We start from the raw sequence: 15,659 nt of genomic DNA, 5'->3' as shown, positions 1-15,659 counted from the left end.
TCCATTTCAGAATGTTCTTGCTGAGGTGTTCTAAAAATTGCTGTACAAACATGTGGTAGATCAGAAGGAAAGAAAGACATTGCTCATGAGTTTTACCAGTATGAGGGAGATTGTCTAGGATATGGATCTACTTTAGTACGAAGTGGCTTAGAAGTTAAAGATTCTGTATTATTACCCCCACAGACAAGTATCCTCCTCCTCCTCCTAGTATTCTAGGTTAGGACTGCAAGACTGATAGTGACACACAAAAAGCCTGTAAAGTAGCCCAGCATCATAACCCTCAGACTTCAGGAGGGGATGCTGAGGCTGAGAAACAATACAATTTCGTTGTTAGTGCAGTATTATTACAGACGTATTACCTATGAGAGAAGAGAGGCCTGAGCCAGCAAACTGCTGCGAAAAGCCAGAGCAACTTATCGGGTTCGACGACACGCGCAAAGGAATATGTTTTAAAGGTCGCAGCCCGAAATAAACATGCTTTGGATCGGGCTGGGAGCGCGCAAATAACCAAGCAGCACGGAGGGGCACACAAGACAGCGACACCAGTGTCTCCTTCTCACTTACGCAAAGGGTGGGGAGCAACCTGTGAATCGTTAAAACAGCTTAGCTCAAAGTTTGCACTGTCTCAAAAATCGAGGGGTGCAAAGCTAGGGGAGGCTGGTGGGGGAGACCCTAAAAAATCGAGTCGCGCACGCTTTTGTTTCTGATCAACCGTCCACAAAAAGCACCCAATCTTTCAAATCCTTTCCCGTTAGCCACCGTTAAGTCCGTTTCCCACCGCCAGGAAGAAGCGCATGCCAACGTCTGGAGTCGCCACCTAAGGCGATCCTCCGTCCCGTCCCGTCCCTGTCGCATAGCGCCTGCCTTTGAACCGGGAGAGTGAGAGAAAGTGCGCACGCGCACGGCCTGAGTGAAGCTGGGTGAGAGGGAGCGAGGCCCGGAGCTAGCGCCTGCGCAGAGAGGCTTCGAGGCGGGAGGGGGAAAGTCAGGAGCGGGCGAGCAAGGGAGGGTTTATCGGGCGGCCGATTTTGATTAAAATATTCAAAATGGCGGACGGAGGAGCAGCGAGTCAAGATGAGAGTTCGGCGGCGGCGGTGGCGGCAGGTAATCATTACTGCATTTTACATATTCATATTCATACTCGCGCACACGGCCCCCCCCGCCGCCCGCCTTCTCCGCTTAGCATAATTTATTAGTACTCAGGATTATTATAATTAACGGCGCAGGAGGGAGCCGGGGGGTAGCCGCCGTGCGGGAAAAAGCGAGAGGCGCACAGACACGCGCGCGGGCACGGGGGGCAACGGGCACTCTCCCCCACCCGCTCCCTCAACGCCCCGCTCGGGCAGCTGGGCCCAGCGCGGTCGCCGCCACCACCACGAAGCCGTTGTGTATATTTATACTAGAGCGGCAGAAGCAGCCCGGCCGCACGAGTGTGTGCGTGTGTTTTTGAGGGGAGACACAATAATGACCGGGAGGGGGGCGAATGGCAACCCTCTTCGGCGGGCGCAGGACTCTGGTGGGCTCCGAGTGGAGCCGCTCCCCTGTCCCCTCCGGTGTCGCATTGGGCGGGGGAGGCTGGCCCAGAGACATCCGAGGGGGGGGTCTAAGTGGCCTCCTTGTAGCCCCCCCCTTGCGGCCTTACTCTTCCGGAGGCCGAAGCCCGTGCGCCAAGGGGTGCTCGGGGTGGTGCTCAGGGTGGGGATGCTCGGCCTGAGGGAAGGGAAGGGAGGGAGTGCAGGCTGACCAGAGGGGATTTGTTCTGCACAGGGCGTGTGTTTTTGTCAAGGGTGTTTTGGAGGGAAGTGCCTTTCTTAGGATACCCATATAGCCTCCCCCCCCCCCCCGGGATCTTGGGCTGCTGCTGCTCTTCCAAATGACACGAAGAGATCCTTAACAGTTTCTTGGGGGTCAGGTCACGGGTGGGGTGGGGAAAGGACGCCTAACAATGCCTCGCCCATTCACCCTTCCACACATTGGGTGGCGGGGTCAGGGCTGGAGGGTGGCAGGTTGGCTGCAAGCAGAGGATTCTGGCTCCTAATTTTCTTTCCCCGCTTCTCGTCTCATTTGAATAATGTCTAATTCGGGGAGGTTTATATTATTGAAATGGCCGCCTGGCTTTCCCCGCCTCTCATGTTTAGTAATTCAGGCCTTTAATAACAGCCACTCAGAGCCCAATGCCGTGTTTATATTTTACATTCGCCCCATGTGCTTTTGTGGTTCAATATGATTCTTCTTTCTCGCTCTCTTGCCTTTTTGCATTTTCTTGGCAACGAGCAGGGCCCTGAGATCAAACCCAGGCTGGGTGGAGAGAAGGGAGCAAAGCTAGGCCCCGGCTCCTTTGGCAGGCGTTTAGGCCTCGCTCTCTGCTGCTTGATTTATTTACTAATAACCAAAATGCCCCTTCCTAGCCCCGGCAGCAAAAACAAAACCCTCCTGGGGCATGAACAGCATCAAATCTGCTCACAGATTCCCTTTTTCTCTCACATGCCTCAAATAAGGGGCTTATTTTTAATTTATAGCAATATCAGGGCTTCCTAAAGCTGCTTCTTTCAGATCAGTGTGTGTGTGTTGGGGGTGGGGGCTTTCCTCACTCTTTGTTCTGGTTGACTATTTATTGCCCCCACTAACCCCCCAATTTTTTAATTTTCAGTTTTGGTTTGATAAAATCTATAGTACATTTAATTTAACAATTTATTGTCTTTTTGTGTGTTGAGTTCTGTGAAGTGGTGATGGAGTGGATGACAGTTAAGACTTTGGAACCCACGCTATATACATTTGTAGTCATTTCTATAGGTGATACAAAAAGAGCTTGCACCTTGATAAGTAAAATATGAGTGGTGTGGACACTATATTTAATTGCTGGTGGTATTTCATCTTTGAAGCAGAGGGATGCATTTTAACAAGAAGGGACTGATGGCAATGATATTGTAGTAGGATACAGTGCTCTCTTTTTAATTATTTTTAATGGTGGTATCTTTTAATACAGTGTTAGCAAACTTGACAGATTTATGTGGTTCTCATTAGTGACCATTCTCTGTAATCTGTGGAGCAAAAGAACCTGACAGCAGAATATTTTGCAATGTCTGTGTCTGATTAATATTAAGTAGTCTTGGAAGCATAACTAGGAAGTATGTGTATACAAGAACGATTAAAAGATTTTGACTGTACTTTCAGTAATTAGCCTTATGTTTGTTTGATTTTGGGGGTGGGGGGTGGGTTTGCATCATAACATACAGCACTGTACCATCAGCTTTTACCGAGTGTTAGTCTGTTAATTCAGCTTTCCACTGCAAAGACCAGCAGCTTGAGGTTGGCTGAGTAAAAATGTAATATGCTTTTATGCCTTAGAAACATATGTTCCTGCATCCATTTCACAATATGTGGTCAAGCTGATGATGTCACTGGCCAGAGGACAAGGTGCAGTTAATTTGATTTATTGGCCTGGAGTTAGGTGTTGTAGTGAAACCTTCTCATAGGGAAACCATTTATCTGAGGACAATTTCCTTTATAGCTGCAATTTAACCACTGCTGAGGCTGTAGATATTTTATCCTGGATGATAAAAACGTACATCACATCTTGCAAACAAAATTTCATTGTAACTGACAATTTAATAAGTTTTAAAGGATGGCTTGCTAGATGCTGATTTTGTAGCGTTAGGAAGAGCTGGAGTTTTATAAGCCCAGCATTCTTGCTTTCTCATTTTAGATCTGATAATTTTGTGTACCTGGGGTTGTCCAATAACACACTATACATGCTGAGGCTAGGAAAGTAGTTTATTACCATAACCTAGGTGGCATGGCATGGAATGTAGACTAGTATTGTTATTTTTACGTTGATTCTTTCTTTAGCAGGGTGAAAGTTTCACTTCTCATTGAATATTGATTCTGATATTAGACCAATCTTAAGTTATGTTATATAATACTTGTTATGTAAGGGTGTAGGGAGGGCTACTTATCCTCTCCCTGAATCAATATAGAATATTTATTTTTCTATCCTTTCAGCCCTTATATTTGCAAGAAACTGACTGAGCACTTTTTGTGATTGTGGTGGGTTCCTCAAAATATTGCAGTATCTGTGGTTGTGAAATTCTGGATACATCTTATGATATCAGTAATAGAACTTGTTAATTGCACTGGTAGGATTAGAATCAACTGGTGATATTACTATGATGTCCTGGTAAGATTGTACGCTATTGGTTGATAAAGTTTCTAGCTCTTGGCATTTACATTCAGTATTGTTTCTGCTTAAAATTCTGTATTTATGGATTGTGTTACTGTTGTGGTGATTGTAATTGTAATTTCTTTGAGCAGAAATCTAAAAAGATAACACAGATATATCCTAAATAAATATTAAAGAATATAGAAATCTTAATTATGTGTATAATGTCCTTGGAAGAAATCATACGGGTAGGTTAAAACTCATGGATTATCTGTGCAACTTGCTTATCAGGTTTCCAAGATAAAAGCATTTACTAATTCTAACAAGAGCTTTTTAAGAACTGTTAAAACTGCATCATGCTAGTCTTGCTGTGGTAATGAATTTAATGATGTAATTATCATGGGCTGAATTTAAGAGAAGTCTGTGCATGGAGCCACTGGTGTAACTTCTTGAGGAGGGCAATTTTGTACAGTAAAACCCTCAGGGAGCGCCCATCCTTTCATTGCTCTCCATCACTACCTCTCTGCCTGCTGAGAAACTGTAGCTCCAATTATGTGGTGTTCCTCAAAGTGTTCTGTGACACCCTCTGAATTATTCTGGCTTTGTCATGCCAGGAAACTTTGAAGCAGCCAGATTAGGGTATGCAAAAACAATGCAATGTCCTGGGATGTCATGTAGTGTTGTGATGGTCAGCATAGACTCAGGGTCATTCCCTAGTTTCTCTTTGAACTGCAGGAGGCACACAGCAGCCATTTACTCCCGCAGTGCAGGTACCGCTGTAGTGAATTATTTTATTAAAAGCATTGAGGGCAACAGTTCCCTACTGCTATAGCATATGTAAGTGCAGTCCCAGTGAATTGTACAGATGGTACATTTGCTTCTCCTTTAGAGTTCTTGCCATACAGTACCATTTTTTGCAGTGTTTCCTTTCAGTTTAGCTTTCAGTTTTATTTACACCAAAGTGTAAATTGTTTGGGCAGCTAAAATTTATCTGTAATCACAGTAAGTATAGACCCAAAGTTTTGGTATTTTGTAGAGAATTAATTAAATGATGGGTTTGTCATGGTACTGAAATAACAGGCCTAGTTCTTATAGAAGTATATTGAGTAGCCAGGAGATTCAAGACTGTTGTGGCTAGGATTTGAGTGTAGCTGGATGACCCAGGCTTGCCTGATTTCTTGAGATTCCTGGTTAGTAATTATACAGAAGATCACCAAGAAAGACTAGTCTTGCTGTACAGAGGCTGGAAATGGTGAACCACCACTTAGAAGTTGCCATAGGTTCATTACATCTTGATGGCACTTTCCATCATCAGTTTAGGCGTGAGGTTGCATAGTGCTGGCTGTGGATAAAGGTTTGCTTATATTTATATGTCATCTGTGTTTGTTGAAGAGCAACACTGGTGATCATGAGCATTGGTATGCATGTCATGGAAGACTTTGCAACTTCATACTATTCTAAATAGATGATGCTTGTGCTTTTAAATTGTGCTTTGAATGAGAACTGGCAAAATGTCTGTCTTAATTTTTCCCCTCATTCTTTGTTTTTTGAAATTATCTCAAAGAAAAATATGTTTTCCCCTTTTTGTCTACTGATTCTTAAAAATTGAGAAGATTCTGTGCTTGTTGAGTATTGCAGCTTCACCCAGTAAGATATTGTTCTGTGAACTTCGCAGCGCCAAGAAAATTTTATATTAACAGATAAATATAATGTTGGTGAAATACGAAATACGACACCTTTCATGTTGGAGTATTTTGAGTTAAGATCAATAACGGGGTAATGGTAAGGAAGTTATTGACAGTTGCACAATTTACGCAACTTTATTAAAAGGTTCATTGCGTAAGATTTTCTCTGGGGGGATAATCACTAGGTTCAGATTTTGTCTCTAGTGTCTTACTATTGCACTAAGTAACTGAACTTTTTTCCAGTCCTCATGCTCTTGATAAAGAATAACTTTTTCGTAACTTTTGTTCCTTTTAAGTTCTACTTGAGTTCAGTACTTTAAAAACTTCTCTTCAAAATGCTGACAGAAAGGAGATTAAAGAGCAAAGGGAAGAATCATCGCTTAAACTTGTAAGTTTTAAATTCACATGTCATGGTAGCCGAGGAATTGTTTGAAAATTTTGTATAGAATTGTATAGTTTTATGAAATTGAATATGCACATTGTTTTGACTTTGTATTATAGCTCTCATTGCTGAATAAGCTTTCCAACCTGCAGTTAATCAAATATCTAAACACAGAATCAGTGTGAGAAAGTCATAAAACGTTTTCTAGGGTCCAGTATACCCAGAGTGCTCACTGCTTTAATTGCTAGTATTGCTGAAGTTTTGGCTCTGCTTTAGTAAATCGTTGCAGTCATCGTTGCAGTGGTGGTTAATGAAAGATGTCAGTGACATAACACAACAGCATGTGGAAAGAATGGGGGGGGGATGGGTGTGTGTGTGTGCGTGCGCGTGCGCGTGCGCGTGTGTGGAGAAGGCTGGAACATTGGAAAGGTGGGAAGAGGTATAATGCCAGCCCAGGCTGGGCTGTTTAGAGTGCTGCAGGAGCACCCAGTTTTGCACCCAAAATTATAACAGTGGAATGATACTCATCTTAGGAGAGATGGTATCAGTAGAATGACAGAATGAAGAGTTAAAACGGTGTTCCTGTTGTCGGTTGACACTCGCCATGCCCAGAATGAAAAATCAGTAAGAAGATAGTGTGTATTGTTGAAATGACATTAGATTGGTGTCCAGAGCATAATGACAGTGTGATCAAAGTGTGGAAGGTAAAATGACAAAGTACAGAGTGGAATGACAGTCCTTCATAGTAGCTGACAGTGTCTGCTCTGACATAGTATAGGATTATCCCATGGGCATTGCATTAAGTGTGCAGTGACAATCTTTTATTGGTCTTCCACCCATCTTAATCAAACTTCACTGTGGAATACTGTTTATTCCCTCAAGGGCCCTCAACTCTTTGTCATGTTTTATATTCATTTCCCATGCTTTTACCCTTCCATTTTAATCACTTTTTCATTCCAGAGTCTTTCTACGTACCCCTTTCCTTTCTCTATTTACATGTTTGCATTGAATCCTGTGATCCTGGCCCTTTCCTCACCACAACTTCAATGTGCATCTCTTAAAATTCATTCATACTTGTTCCTCAAGTTCCTCCTAGTGGTTAGTTAGTCATTTTAGTACAGCCTAAGGCATCAGAGCAGTGTTAAGATCTGGGAAGAAAAGTGAACCAATTAGGGGAGAGAAATAGTGTTGGAATAAGTAGCTGTGCAACTTATGGACATGGCCTCCCACCCTAGCGGATGAAGGGGGAGGGTAGGGAGTGAGGGGTAGCATGCAAGAGAGGGGAGGGGGTCCCGGCATCTGAACATGGCCCACCCACCCTAACAGAGGGAGGGGGAGGGATGGCATGCAAAGGAGGGGAGGGAGGGGGAGGTGGCCCAGCATCTGGACATGGCCCACCCACCCTAGCGGAGGGAGAGGGGAAGGGAGGGAGGGGGAGGGGTGCCATGCAAGGGAAGGGGAGTGACTGAGAGGAGGGGAGTGAGTGAGGGGTGCCATGCAGGGGAGGCATACATGCATGCTTCATTAGCAAAGGATGAGTCCTTTACTAGTGATCACTTGTATGAAATGGAAGCAATTATGTAAAACCATAATAGTTTTTAATATGTGACTGAATAGCACTATGCAATAGTTTAATCAAATACTTGAGTGAAATGGGTAGCTTTTTGTGAATGCACTTGTGGTGGTAGCTGCAAGCCAAAACTTCAGTAGTATTCAGGTCTGGCTGCTTCATGAGATCTTATTGTTGATGCAGTGAGGATATTATAGAGCTTTTGGACATTATAGCATTCCCCCTCCCAAGTTCTTTGCATGATCCAGAGGCCTTGGGAGAAGAAAAGCGGATGGAATAAGAAATTATTCCATATGGATCTTCCGTTTTGGGATTGTCCATTTACCTTTGTTACCTGAGGAGGCAGAAAGGGTGATTTCATCCTCTCTACACAACACGATACTATAGTACAATCTCTGACTTTTGTGGCTATTAGTCTATGCAGGCTTTAAGAATCAGCTGGAACTTTTGGATAGAGGGGAATGCAAACAAGTTCACTTACCCCCCCCCCCCCTTACCCCCCTCTGAGCTAAACTAGACTGTAATCTTAAAGGTTAATGATGCTATTTAAAAATGCTGCAAGGGCTTGATCCAAATCAGGCTTGCAGGATGAGGCACTCTGGCTTCACCCATCTATCACATTGTGAAGTGCTGAAGCAGCCATAGGTGAAGGTGTGGTCATTGTGGCATTTGAAGGTGTGTAGAAGGGGAACAAGAGTGCCTCATTCTTGTGTAGTGCAGGCCCAAGTAGGATCAGGCGCATCATGTCTTTTTAAATAATCTGATCAGGCTTTGAAACAATGTCCACGGGTCTGACCTGAGGATGCCATCATGTCCAGTTTGGCCCTCTGTCTCCTAAGTATCGTAATCATCTGATGATGCTATGGGAACACTGTGAAACATTCTGATTCTTTGTGTGCTTTGAAAATGTGTGTGAGACACTGGCCTGCTATAACCATACTTCGTTTCAAACCAGAGTTTACAACCAGGCTTAAGAGCAGATTATCCTCTAGTATGAGGATGAGTAGTAATATTTGCTTGTCTAATAACGACAGACCTGAAATTTGTGTGATGCAGAAAGAATCCTTCAAGTCTTCAATGTGGTTAGTAGTTTGGGAATGTTGGTCTGCATGAAGCCATGGGCAGAGGAGGAAAATCTACTAATGGAAGGTACCACAGAATTTCTCTTCAGATATATCTCCTTTGCCCTTCGGCACCCATTCCCTTGTTCTCCTACATCCTTTCACTTATCTTCCCCTTAGGGATAATTTCTCAGTTCTTCCTTTTTCATTCCTTTATGTTTTATCATATTTCTTTCTTTTCCCATTTAAATAGCTTCAGGCAGCTACTTCCATACACATTTTTCACAGTGTAAGCCTATCTCAACTCCAGCAATGGTTCTGTTAATACTGCAGTACTTTAAACACTGTCTTACTGGCCTGAACTTTTTGTAGGCAATAGGAAGCATCTGTTTAGTAGCATTTCAGAAAACTGCCTTGCCTGGTATACTACTCTGGAAATAAGATGCTTATTTTCTGTTGCAAACTAGAAACTTAATTAGGTCAGTAAAATTGTCTCAGTATGGGATTTGGAAAGAAAGAGTAGGATTTTGGAAAAAATAGTGAGTGGTAAGGTATAAAATGGAATTCAGAACAGTTACTCTGTTATTGATGCATGACTATAGTCAGTTAAAATTTAAACTTATTAGAAGCTCAGGACCATTTGCTTGGATACAGAAAAGTTTTTTTCCTCACTTAGGACATTCAGTCTGGGCTTACTTCTGAATTCTCTTTCCCCTAAGTACATTTGCTTTGTTGCTGTCAAACAGATACATAGTTTCGACTTCCACTTCACATTTCTTCTTTTCTAAAATGTGCCCCTATGCCTAAGACAAGTCTGAAGTATAGGCTGTGAGTGAAATATTCAGATAAATTGCAAGCAGTGAGAATGCAAGTTGGAAATGTTGCCTTCGATGTTACACGTAGGAAACTGAACTTGCTCCTGAAGATCTTTGAGTGCAGGTGAGGTGTGTTCACAACAATTTCTGCTGAAGAGCAGTCTTGCTTCTGCTTTTTGTTTGAATGAAAACTTCTGAAGGCAAACCCATGTACTGCTTATTGCAGTAATCTAATCAGGATGTGATAAACAATAACTAATAGGGTCTGATCAGTTTTCTTGGATCTAAGAACCAGTCCAAAATTTGAGGAGCCAGACTCACTTTTTCTTACTCTGTCACCAAGCCCTCCCCCGCCCCCGCATATCATTACAGACCACCTTGTATTGAGTGGTGAAAGTTGCTTTTGGGAATATGAAGTTGTTCCTTCTCATTCTGAGATTGTGGTGGTGGGAGTACTGCACATCCAGACATCTGACGTCTAGCTTATGCCACCCAGTTAGACTTCTAGCTCTTTTCTGTACATAATACTAACACATTTTTGCTAATTAAAAAAAATTCAGGATGTTCTTATTACCTCAGAGTAGAAGGAACTCTCACAGTAAGTATCCAAGGTTCTATTCTGAGGACACTTCTGAGAAGTCTTTTCCTCATGTGCAGACAGGGCTGGAGACAAGCCTTAATAGCTGTTTGATTTCTTTAAAGAAGTCTGCAGTGCCCACTCTTATTTCTTTGCAAACAAATATAATAGGGTCAAAATAATGTCTATTTATTCCTTTCCTTCTCTATATATATTTCACTGCTTCCAGGAATTTAATTCCAAACCCCTTTATGCTGTCTTCTGAAGTTGTGTGTCGAAGCTTTTAAGCAGTTTCAAAGGTGTACGTGGTCCTGAGGAAATTACTAGTGTGGGATTACAGGTTACTTTTAACAAAGTAAAAAATTATTTACATATGTTCTGTAACTTAAAGGTTTAAAAAATAAAGTGCAATGAATAAAACAAGCTGAGGCAACAACTTCTGCTGAGGTGACTTTCATTTTACATCATTCCACTCTCACGCCTTTACATCTCTTAAGACTATATTAGGATTTGACTCAATTTCTAGTCTCTCAATATTTCTACACACTGTGACTCAGTTTAGCTCAGACTGACTCCCTGTCAGTCTCCAGCACAGACTGCTGTTTCTCTGCCAAGTTTTACACTCAATCTCTCAAGTTCTGTACACTCTTCAATTCAGTTAAGCTCAGACTGACTCCCTGTTGGTCTCTAGTATAGACTGCTCTCTCTCAGGTTTAGCCCACAATCTGACTCTCAGTTCATCAGACTCCACAATCACTCTCCAGTGTCAAACAATCGTCTTGCTCTCTCTGAAGTAGTTTTTACCCCCTTCCTTTCACCCCTTCCCCTCTATATCTTACCTCTCAATTTAACGAAACATACACAACATTTTAAATTATTGCAAGCCTGTTACTTCATAGGCAGGTGACAAATCATTACTGTTATTGAGTACCCAAATGATTCCTTCAAATTACATTTATCTATTGCAGGTCTTGACTGTAAAGATATGTTGGATTTAAATCCCACTGCAAGAGAAAATAGATTAAAAGTGTTTTAAATAAGTATGATGCTAAAAGAGACTTAAAAGCTGCCAGACAACAGCTCTATTCACTCTGTTCACAGATACTGTCAACCAAAAGGGTGAAGTGATGTGCCCTGTGCACCACCACAAATGCACACACATACTATACCATATGATATATTGAATTTATGATTTCTTCATTAGTAAAGTAGCTCTGAGAATTTAGGGTTGTCTTTTCTCATCATTGTAGAACATTAGCCCAGGTCTTGACAAATTTTCTTCTGCTGCAGTAGTCAGTTCAAAAAAATTGTGTGCCAAAGTAATTTGCCAGTCTTCAGGGTTTTGTATTTTAATGACCATATTTTCTAACTGTTATTACTACAAAACCTGCTACTTAATACAATTTCTTGTAATTCTATTCAAGCTATGATATGACAAAATAGTTTAGGTACCTAAATACATTTGGGGGTAACCCTAGTTGTCATCCTAATTAAACCACTGCTGAAAATACTAAGTCCTAGAATGGAATTGCTAGGTGCTTCAGCTGTCTGATGCCTGGAGCTTGTTGAGCCCTGTCTCAGCCAGCCCTTCTGTATCTGGAGTGACAGGGAGGGTTTCTCTGTCTAGTTTCTTGGTTTCTCTTCAGCATGAGGTGTGGTTAGCTTGGAATGAAAGTGTGAATGTATCTGGAGGATCGCAAACTGGTTGTGAAGGAAGGAAAGTAAAACCACTGGATCCCACTGCCCTTCTCCAGGGTGGCTGCCACAGTAATGGTGGTAGTTGTACTCTCCCTTCTGTATGACCAGCATGGTCTCATGGCAGCTGTCTAGGCACTAGGCAGGCTGACCCAGGGGCGGTCAGCGCTCTCCGCCCAGGTGATCGGCAGGCTAATCCAGGGCAGAATAATGAAATGTCTCAGCCCTCAAAGAAAAGCCGCCGGCAGGCACCCAAACAGAGGGTAATGGCGGATGTGGAGACCCAGGCAGATGACCTGCCTACCAATCTCAGGCAAGGTCTGACTGATCGGGGCGGGGGGGGGGGGGGGCGGGGAAGCAGCTGGCCACATTCCCTTACTCGCAAATAGAGCCATGTTACCTAGCCTAACAGGGGTTATAAATTGATTAAAGGGAATCTCCACCAGCTGCTAAGAGTGTAACAGCACACATGTGATTTTAAAATAGCGAAGGGGAATGAACACTCAGCTTTAGCAATGCGTGAGGTTACTAGGAGGGGATTTTTTAGACTATGTATACGGGGAAGGGATTTGGCAATGAGCGATCCGCAGAGTAATTCAAGAGTCCAAATTGAGTTTTCAAATATTTATATAAATTTGGTTCAAAAAGCATACATACAGCAAGGCATAAGAGTACATGCATACAAGTTCCTGGTATATAGAAAGGTTGGAAATGTAGGTGGGAGGATAGAGAGGGAATTGGGAAGTAGCAGGGTGATACGTTACCTAACGATCTTAAGAAGCACACGAAGCAGTAGAAGGCAGGGATTCCAAGCCAGCACAGAAACCCAGTAGAAGACGATATCGTGTCTCAAACTGACCAGACCGAGGGAGGCACAGGCTAGTAATGAGCCAGGTGTTGCAGGTGAACTACACTTTTATAGGGTAGATCGTTTCTTGGCGGGAAAAGGAACCAATTGCACTAGGTTTCACATCTGTGCTGGGTTTGGGGTGCAGAGCTAATTAATCAGCTCAATTATTGCTAAGCTTGGGACAATGAGGCCAAATTACATTGTTAAGCTAAACAAGGAACCGCTATAAGGCTTCCATGCAGATTAACTCTTTAGAGTTACTGCCCAAGATATTCAGATTTGGCTGAGACATTTAGACCGGGGTGAGGTGAGTGGTTTAGGAAAGTCATAACAAAGGGTGGCGGAGATTCAGAGGAGCAACCATTTGTTGCTGACTTTGTTTCCAGAAGAAATAGGGAAATGCAGTATCTGATGCTAAGGTGGCTTTCCATATTCTTTGTCTTAACAGTATCTTTGCAAGGTGTGGTAATCAAGCATGCCCTTAAACAAAATGAGACCTCCAGGTTATGCAGGAGTAACTCATCCTCTTGATTAGATTTTGTAAAGCAGACCTGTGACCTTTGGACATGCTGCTACCTACACAGAGAGGTGCTGTGAAAACTGGCTTCTGCCAATATGGTTTTAAAGAAATTATATTGCAATTTTATATATAATATATAATATATATATGTGTGTGTGTGTGTTATATAACACGGCTGTTATGGCCCTGATCACCCCCATATATATATATATATGGCCATAACACCGCTGTTATGGCCCTGATCACCCCCATATATATATATATATGGGGATGATCAGGGCCATAACAGCCGTGAGTTGGCAAGACCTCCCCCAGTGACTTTGCCACCTTCCTACAGGAGACTGTTCAGTTTCAAATTGAGCAGTATCATAGGAATAGAGAATCTTCCCAGCCTCCTCCAATAGATAGACCTACAGATAGATCTGGCCACCAGGATAATGTGTCCACTTTTGAGGTGGAGGAGGAATGTGAGGGTTTAGGAGAGCCTGAAGACTTCTCAGATAATGAGGATATTCTGTCTGAACCTACAGAGCAATTCAGTATGTTCTTTCAGTTGGAGGATTTATCCCTCTTCATTTTAAATACTATTTCGACCTTGGATTTACAGGATCCCACAGATGCTGAGGATCCCTCTAAATCCTGTCAATCTTCCTCCCATCCAATCAAGGGATGCCCTAATACAATAAATAAATAAATACAATAAATAAATAAATAAATAAATAAAGGGAATAAAGCCTTTTGCCCTCATGTAGATGACAGCAAAGTATTTATTCCCCTCCCAGAATTTTTTGAGAGAAGGATTAGGAGGGAATGGGGTACACCTGCTTCAAGCAAGGGAGTCTCCTCCATAGTTAAGAAACTTTATGTGGTTCCTCTATATGTGGAACAAATGCTTAAAGTACCATTGGTGGATGCCCCTGTAGCAAGGATACAGTCAGCAAGGCTTGTCTCCAAAGACGGAGAGGTGCTTTTGGACAGGGGCTCTGAGGTGGCACTCAGGAGACCACTTGAATGACTGGCAATGACCATGAAGGCACTTACCCCTTCTTCCACTGTCGCAAGGGCGGTCATTGTTTGACTATGTCATGTCCTAGACATTCTTCCCCCAGAGGACCAATGCATCAGAGAAGGACTTGAGCACATTCTTACAGGGGTTTTCTTTCTGGCCAATGCAACGTTGGATGCTCTCATTGGTTACTTCTCGGTAAGTAACCAATGGACCGTTTTCTGCTGCTGCGGCAGCTCCTGATCTCCCTTTCCCACTTCCTTATATCCCTTCTGCCGTCTCATTTCTCTCCCTCGTCCCAGCTGCTTCCCCAGTCCCTCTCCCACATCCGCCTCAGCTGTGGGCGGGCGGGCGGGCCCTGCCTGGTCTAAGCTGCTTCCCCAGCCCATCTCCCACATCCGGCTCAGCTGTGGGCAGGCAGGCCCTGCTTTGTCTAAGCTGCTTCTCCAGCCCATCTCCCACATCCGGCTTAACTGTGGGCGGGTGGGGCCTGCTGGGCCTAAAACTCCTCTCTTCCCTGCCTTCCTCTTTGAACAAGGCCTCCACCGTCCCTGCAAGAGACTACTCTGCAGCCTTCCCATCTCCCGTGGTGCCAGCCAGTGCGTTACCCAGCGGAGCAAGTCCAGGCGCTTCGGCCAAGCCCGGACAGATTTATATCCTTATAATTTTATTTTAACATGAAATCAGTTTTTTTGATTTGGAAATTTAAACAACGTCCTTAATATTCTGGTAGAAATGTTCTTACTGTAACTTTTTAATGACTGTTGTGTAGTAATTTATTGCTTTTATCCCTTTCAGTCATTTACATATTGCATATGAGAGCTATGCAGAGACCATTTTAGTATGTGAAACTATAATTGGTGATCAAAATATGTTGCTGCGTTCAGAAAATTGCTGTAGCTCTGTACAAAACAGCACCCCATATTCAGAATATGTTTTATAGATCTGTGTAGATTAGAAAGCTTCCCAATTCTGCTGATGAAACACATTTTCTTTGTGATGGAAGTACTCCGGAACTTGGCATAGTTGGGTATGGCTTTTATAAGTTGCAGTTTACTATGAAGTACTTCTTTATTGTGAAATGTAGTGCTTTCTGCTTTTGGATATATGCTGTAGTTCCAAATTTAAAATTTTGTTCTACATAACAGAACCTATTTTAAACAACTGCAAGAGTGGGATAGGATTAGGATATTATTCAAATGGAGTATCAGGATACTGGCTTATTCATGAAGGCCATTGTTTTCCTTAGAAAATAAATTAATTGATGAGTTGGCTGCTCAAGAGTGTACAGGATAACAATGTGGAGCAGCAGGATCAGAAACCAGGCCTTGAGCACGTT

The 15,659-nt window shown here is 42.9% G+C and overlaps 1 protein-coding gene across 2 annotated transcripts in view; it reads left to right on the top strand.

Moving 5' to 3' along the window:
* Positions 1 to 1,047: 1,047 nt before the first annotated feature.
* POU2F1 (POU class 2 homeobox 1) overlaps positions 1,048 to 15,659 on the top strand; it is a 153,490-nt gene continuing 138,878 nt past the window's right edge. For both annotated transcript variants that reach the window (XM_048492625.1, XM_048492624.1), the window contains exon 1: positions 1,048 to 1,104. The gene's annotated coding sequence lies outside the window, so the exon portion shown is untranslated. The remainder of the gene's footprint in view (positions 1,105 to 15,659) is intronic.

The sequence above is a fragment of the Sphaerodactylus townsendi genome, linkage group LG04, assembly GCF_021028975.2.
Source record: "Sphaerodactylus townsendi isolate TG3544 linkage group LG04, MPM_Stown_v2.3, whole genome shotgun sequence".
NCBI lineage: Eukaryota > Metazoa > Chordata > Lepidosauria > Squamata > Sphaerodactylidae > Sphaerodactylus > Sphaerodactylus townsendi.
The sequence above is the reverse complement of the archived record's forward strand: the minus strand, read 5'-3'. Positions and strand labels throughout refer to the sequence as shown.